This window comes from Diabrotica undecimpunctata, chromosome 9 (assembly GCF_040954645.1).
Source record: "Diabrotica undecimpunctata isolate CICGRU chromosome 9, icDiaUnde3, whole genome shotgun sequence".
In the NCBI taxonomy this organism is placed as follows: domain Eukaryota; kingdom Metazoa; phylum Arthropoda; class Insecta; order Coleoptera; family Chrysomelidae; genus Diabrotica; species Diabrotica undecimpunctata.
Window position 1 is genome coordinate 74,678,819 of NC_092811.1, and position 8,153 is coordinate 74,686,971.

Genomic DNA, 8,153 nt, shown 5'->3' on the forward strand with positions numbered 1-8,153 from the left:
TTAAATATTAATTCCACTGCCACTTTCTGGTACCACTTCAGAATTTTGCGTATTGGGCTTTGGTAAGAAGCTACTTGATCACTAAAATCAACACTCTTTTTCACCAAGTTATAATCGAGAATAGTTTGTGGTTTTAGTACTTGTGTATAATTTTTCTTTTTATTTTATTAAACCAAGATACAACTATTAAGTTTAAATGTTGTAAGAATTAAAACTGGTCTTTTGTCGACCCATTTTATCACTTGTAAAATCGATAATGGGGTTAAGTTTCATCGTGAGTAACTGGTTGCAACTTTTTTAATCGGGATTTTGGTTTTACATGTTTTTATACTAAAACATCTGCACATGAATAATTCGTTTCTTAAACAATGATTACAATTCATCGACCAATATTCTAAAAGAAGGTGTTATTACGTCGTCCGGAATAATATAAACTGGTACTCTTTCACAAAGCATTGGAAATATGGTTTACATTCTATATTTAGAAAAATCTTTTACTGCAACTCTTCTTCGACTAAACTAAACTAAATTAATACATAAAACAAATTAATCTATTTTTTTTAGAAATGCGTATTCCTGTAGGATTTTTATCAGTGCGGCATGAGTCACTGGTGTCTCGTATATCCGGACCTCTTATCGCATTACAAACATAATTCTCAATTAGTAGTGCGGTACAAGATACATTTAGGTCGTATAATCTTAAAGCCGTAATAAGACCATAAGACCGTATGTTATAAATTAATATATCCCTATAAGAATTATCTTGAACGATGAGAAAAATACAATAAAAAAGTGCAATATTCAGTGTTATTTAAAAAATGGTAAGTCATTCATGAGCGTACAGTTAAAAACAAAAGTTTTCAGTGTTCTATTGCTTGAATATTATTATCTGGTATTCTGAAAATGTTGACATTTTTTCCTGGTCTGATCTTCCTCAACTAACGTTATCTTTCTTAATTGGTGGGTTGTGTTGTTCAGGTCTCTTAAAGTGTTTTTGTTGCTATCCATACTGAATGATCTTCTTTAGAGAATGTACTAATGTAGTGTTTAAATGTCGCATTGCGTGCATCATGTAGCGCTGATCTTAATTGTCTGATTAGTCGATTATATTTGTGTTCGTCATTAAGATTTCGGCTTCTTGGTGATTTACCTCTTGCTCTTCATTTTTCGACTATTAGTTGTATATTATAATTCGGAGTGTTATTTGTGATTTCTTGATTTGGAATTGTTAATCGTGTAGCTCCATATGAAATAGTAGAAGATGAAAACGGCAGCATATTCATCCATAAAAAAAGGAAACGCGATAAAGATATCTGAAACAACCGTTTTATGTTATAAGAGATGAAATAGCCCGAAATTACCAAAACAGGTGAACAGGGTACTATAAACAGGAAGTAGAATTAGCTATGAAACAGCTTGAATGGGGAATAGAAGTAAGCTTAGACCAAATACCAGCAGGAATTATTCAACTGAGGAAAAAAATTAAATGGATAACAATATACACTCTATTTACAGAAAAGAAGGTGACCCGCAAAAATTTTAAGAACTTCTTTAATAGTCTCCAGTGAACAATTTCCTAATCATGTTTAAAAAACGTACGGAATGCACTGTATATACTAACCCAAGTCTTCAACATACTTGTTGTTGCAGTTATGTACTACGATCGACTTAAAGGTTATGCACGGCTCCCCTTGTATAGGTACACAGGCATGCACCCGTGCGGGAAAAAAGATTTGTCATACCGTTACATTATCTCACATTTTAACGTTGAACATTTTGTGGTCTCCTTTGGGTTATAAAACGAATGATCGACTTTTTCTCGCACAGATCCCGCATATGTAACTTTACAAAGCGAGTCGTTTGCTGGGTATTAAAGAACCGTCTATGGCCATCATATAATTTTACGCTAATATTTCACGTTCTACGACGCATTCCACGTTTGACACACTGTCTTGTTTAGTTTTCTGTCATTCTATTTGTTAAATCCTATCTCATTCGTCACAGCGTCAAGGAGCGGTAAATGTGTGCAGTGAACGGGAGGCATATGTCTAACAGTGAACGTTGGAAATTTTTCGAGTTTATCATATCTTCTTTGAGTGCCTCTCCTATCGGAAATTGGATATCATTAGGGCGATTCTAATTTTATTTACTGCTGTTTTGAATAATTCGTTAGTGGTAAAGCCAAACCACTCTCTTAAATTTCTCATCCAGGACATTTTCCTACGGCCTGGATTTGTGCGTCCTTGGATTTTTCCTTGCATTATATTTTGTAGGAATGTACTTTTGTCCTCTCATCAGGTGGCCAAACTATTCAAGTTTTCTCTTTTTTATATTCAGTATTACTTCTGGATCGTTATTTATTCTGAGTATTACCTCTTAATTTGTAATTTTATCCACTAAACTTATTTTTAGTATACGGCGGTAGCACCACATCTCAAAGCTTTCAAGATTTTTAACATTCTTCTGTTTAAGAGTCCATGCCTCAACAATGTAAAGCAAAGTACTGAATACATACTAAGTAGTTAACTAAAAGTGGACGTATGCAAAGAGATGTACGACGTAATCGTATGCTATTCGCTAAATCCTGTCACGTAATATGCCACACACCTCTGTGCGTTCATTCGTTTTATTGCTGCCAGTTTAAGGTGTTATTAGATGCCGCCATGTTTAATTTCTCTCCACCATCGTATTATCTCCGGTAAATCCTATCATTTTAGGCTCCATATGTCATGATTAGACCTATAGGACCGGATATACGCAACTAAGGCTCTTTTGACATAAAATATATAGGAGCAAAGATATATACCTAAGGTCCTTTTGACGTGTTGATGTGTTTGATTTCTACGTCGTAGTATTCTATTGGTTAAATGGTACCATTTAAGGTACTGTACGTCACGATTGGAATAATAGGATCGAAGATACATAACTAAGACCCTTTTGCCAGGCTACTCTATTTAACTTTTATATCTCATTGTATTCTATTAGTTAAATTCTATCATTTGAGGTACGAAACGTCACGATTGGACTAATAGGACCACAGATACATAACTAAGGCCCTTTTGACAAGCTGATATATTTTATTTTTTTATCTTATTGTATTTGATTGGTTAAATCCTATCATTTGAGGTACGGAACGTCACGATTGGGCCACTAAAAACGAAGATACGTAACTAAGGCCCTTTTGACGTGATGCTGTATTTAATTTCTATGTCATTGTATTCTATTGGTTAAGTGCTATCATTTAAGGTATCGTACGTCACGATTGGACCAATAGGACCGAAGATACATAACTAAGGCCATTTTGACATGCTACTCCATTTAATTTTTATACCTCATTGTATTTTATTTGTTAAATCCTTTCATTTGAGGTACCGCACGTCATGATTGGACTAATAGAACTAAAGATACACAACTAAGGCCCTTTTGACATTGTTCTGCATTTGATTTTTCTATCCCATTGTATTATTTATGTTAAATCCTATCATTAGAGGTACTATTCGTCACGATTGGACTAATAGGACCGAAGATACGTGACTACGGTCTTTTTGACATGTTGCTGTATTTAATTTTTTTATTTCATTGTTTTGGTTAAATCCTGTCATTTGAGATACTGTACGTCACGATTGGACTTATAGAAACGAAGATATATAATTAAGGCCTTTTTGACATGCTGCTATATTTGATTTTTCTGTCTTATTGTATTTTATTGGTTAAATCCTATCATTTGAGGGGCTGTACGTCGCGACTGGACCAATTGGAGCGAAGATACAATAGGTAGTTGCAATATATCATAACCCGTTACTTTTAACCAAACATGATGCCAGAATGATTTGTGGATGAAAAATAATATATATATATATATATATATATATATATATATATATATATATATATATATATATATATATATATATATATATATATTCTTAAGTTTACTATTTCGTTGTGGGTAATATTATATTCAACAACGATGCCAAATTTCTGATGCTAAAATGATTGATAATGAAAGTGGGATATACATTTTCATGTATATAATGGCAGCGAGTAAACGGTAAAACCCAGAACTAAATATATATAATATTTTCACTGTACCATCATTTTAGACTCAAACATTTTCTGGAATAAACTTATATAACTCAGTAAGGGATAAAAAGAGAAAACGGATATTTTAAAATACCAACAGGGTATCAAAACTCTAATCAATGAGATGGTTAAAATTCTTGTAACAAGTACAGAAAAAAAGTTATTAAAGTCTTGTAAAGTAGCGTCGATATACAAATGCTACTTTGCAAGACGATGCTAAATTGATGGTAAAAGCATAATGTATCGATGCGAAAATGATAGTAGGATGTATATATATATATATATATATATATATATATATATATATATATATATATATATATATATATATATATATATATATATATATATATATATATATATATATATATATATATATATATATATATATATATATACAAGAAATACTGGATATTATTGACTGTCGATATAAACAAAGAAAGCAGTTTATTAGGGATGCAGTCAGTAGGTGTTTGGCCGGGATGTTACAGAAACACTCTTTTGACTTTTGGTCGAGCTTTCGGAATTCCTTTATTCCTTCTTCAAGACACTGTAATTAGAAGAAAGTGTAAATATTTACAACATATCTCAAATTGTCATTACAACTTACTAGTCGTTGAGATTATCTGTGTAAAGCTACGACACTCAACATTGAAAACACACATATAAAATATAACATTTAAAATATTGGACAAAATACATTTTAAAATTTTGTTGAATAGTTAAAATTTTGTTTGTGACATCTTTTAATGGTGTGTTGTGACTGATCCATAGAGAACAGAAAAAAAAAACAAAACAAAAATAGTGTGGTTTAAAAGGTAATTAGGAGTTCTTGATATTATATTAAAGGAAATAATATTAAACCTGTCTTGATAGTATGCAACACGTTTTGTATACAGGTGTATTATGGTGTGTATATGTAAAAGTAAATCTTTATTTTATTTTTGATGTTTTGTCAGTAAGTAACAATAAATGTTGCTCAATTTATCTATGTCTGACTTTTTATTTATACAAGACGTATTAGATTTTATGAAACACATTTCCAAGAAAACACGTTTTGTATGGTTTTTTTCTTTTGCCAAAATACAGGAATCATCGAAATTAAATTCATGTTTTAAAGTTAATGCATGTTCTGTGAGCGCGCATGCGTTTATCTTTTTGGTTTTTATGTCGCTGCGATGTGATATTACTCTATTGTGAAAATTACGAGATGATTCTCCGATGTACACGTTTTCACAATTGGAAGACGGTATAGAATAAACAACATTCGACGACTCCTGTATTGTGAAAGGATCCTTTGTCTTTGTGCACAACTTCGATACCGGTTTCACATTCTTAGTTGTAATTTTTAAGCCACTAACATTTTTGAAAATGTTCAATAGCTTAGGTGTGAGAACTGGAATATAGGGTAGGCAACCATACGTTATTTTAGATTGTGGTAGCTCTGATGTGTTCTGTGTCAATGTCTGTGTCAGTTGTCGGACCTCATTCATCTCATTATTATGAAAATTTTGGTTATCAGAAAATTGCACAGGAAAAGGAGAACCAAAAATGAGTTTATTCAATAGCCCTGTAGGATAGGAGTTCTCTTGTAGTATAGATCTTAACTTTTTTAGTCCCTTGTCCCTGAACTCGATGTGTGATAAGTTGATAACCCTAGTTTTAAGGGCCAAAACTATATATATATATATATATATATATTGTTATGATGTGTTTTTTGTTTGAATGATGAGCAATGAGTATTTTTAATAATATATAGGGTTTTTATCGCGGTTCTCAAAGAATTAGCTTGTAAGTACTTTTTTAAATTATCTTTATTATAACTATTATGAAACACACATATATATCTAACCTAGTCAATGTAAATTTAAAATAAACTATCTTTAAACTGATATTCTTATAAAACTAATTAAATTCTATAGACAATCTAAAATTTAAACAAACTATCTTCAAAATTGAAATTGTTATGACACTAACTAAATTATATTAACAAAATTTTGTACCTTTCTTTCACTGAATGCCTAAATGAACTGTTTTCCACTAAGTATATAGATTCTAATCACCACTGAATGTCTTCGTACTTCAGTTATCCTTGTTTTTTTGTGAAATTACTTTTTCCAATTATCAGCTTCTACCAATTTAAGATATAGTTTTCTTCACCAGCATTTATACACCACCAACCAAACCAGCAAACAGCATTTATATTTATTCTTCTTTTCAATATACCAATATCCAATTATTATAAGTTGATTTATACTAATCTCCAACCACAATATAATTTAATTTCTTCCAATATACTTTTATAATCTTCAATAATTATTTGTGTATAATTATAAATGTGCATTAATTATATGCATAATTTTTAATCTTCATTTAACTCACTATATTAAACAATTTGACTATTTGTACCTGATTCTCTGACTCCAAATAATCTTTCATATTTCTTACTAAACTTTTCTGACTGACTTCTTGAAATTTCTGAACAATTTACTTCACTAAATGTGTCTAATAACTTTCATAATAAACTGGCCTGACTTCTGACTAAAAACTTCCAAAAACTGCCATCTTGAATCCAAATCACGGGTATTTATATGTTTTTGATATTCTAGAACCATCTCGTAAGAGATCATGTTCCAATTTGTTCTATTTCATACTTGTATGAATTTTCTGGAACAAACCATTTCGCAAACATGGCCATCTCCGGAGATCCAGAGAATTCCATTCTTTTCTATTAATAATTTTGTTTACATTTAGGCTTTTCAGATCAGAATAAACATTCAAATTAGTAACTAACACTCTAATTTAATAAAATACACAATTCAAACAATATATTATTATAATAACCCCACTTTGTATTCGTATTATGATTAATTTCTATCTGTCAAAATTCGAGAGTATTTTTGGTTGCCTAGTCACATGGCTCACTTAAAAATATCTACAAAATCATAACTACTAAAATACAACTTTTTTACAATTATTATATGCTAATTTCTTAAAATGCCCTCACATAAATATATTTTTATAAATTTCTCTAGTATATAACTTATAAATTATTTTCTATAAACCCTAATTGTCACAATACCCCAAAAATAATATTTAAAATAAATAATTTACTTATTATTTTTTTAAATATTAATTTTCTCATACCTTATTAAATTTAATAAATCAATTTTTTTTTTTTTTTATTTATTTAAAATGTGTTAAATACATCCCTGTTCGCTGTCTATATCAAAGCAGAGAACAACGGATCACAGTTCGGCTATTCTATGGTCAAACTGTCATGTCAAATGAAACAATGGATGCGATATCAGAGAATAAAATATAACCTTAATTAAAAATATAATAGATATTGTGTTCTGTTTATTTATAGACAAAATCTAGGAATTATTTCCATTCCACAGGCTTTCTTCCATATGAATTGGTAAGTTTTACACTTTTTATAAAGACATTTACACAATCAATTCTGTATCTAACCCCAAATTATGATTTTTAGGGTACCAAACAATTTCCATATGTACAAAATTCAACAAGTATGATGTCAAATTTATTCACAACAAAGAAATCTACCATCTATCTATGAAATGGATCTATCAGTAAGTTTTTTTTTTTTAAATTCTTTTCTTTGTTTAGTTGACATATTGGGCATTGGGTAGTAATTTCTTTTGCTATACTTATGTCATTCTTTGCAAAATAATTGTCCCTAAATAGCATCCATAGCTTTCTTGAACCAATATGCATATAATTGTTATGTAAATTTTTCAATATTTTCTTTGCTAAAGTTCTAGTTATTACATATACTTCTATGCCATTTATTATTTTATAATATACCCCATCTTTCCTAAGGACTTTTTGTTTTTCACTCAAATTGATCTGATCTCTTATAATTTCTTCTTTAGAATATAATCCAGTACTTTCTACTAATTGATTTAATCCAATTTTTATTGTTCGCTGCCCTTTTTGTGATGTATTTTCTAACCTTGATAAAGCATCTGCCACTATATTGGATTTTCCAGAAATGTATTTGATTTCAAAGCAGTATTCACTAAGTATTAGACTCCACCTATGTATTC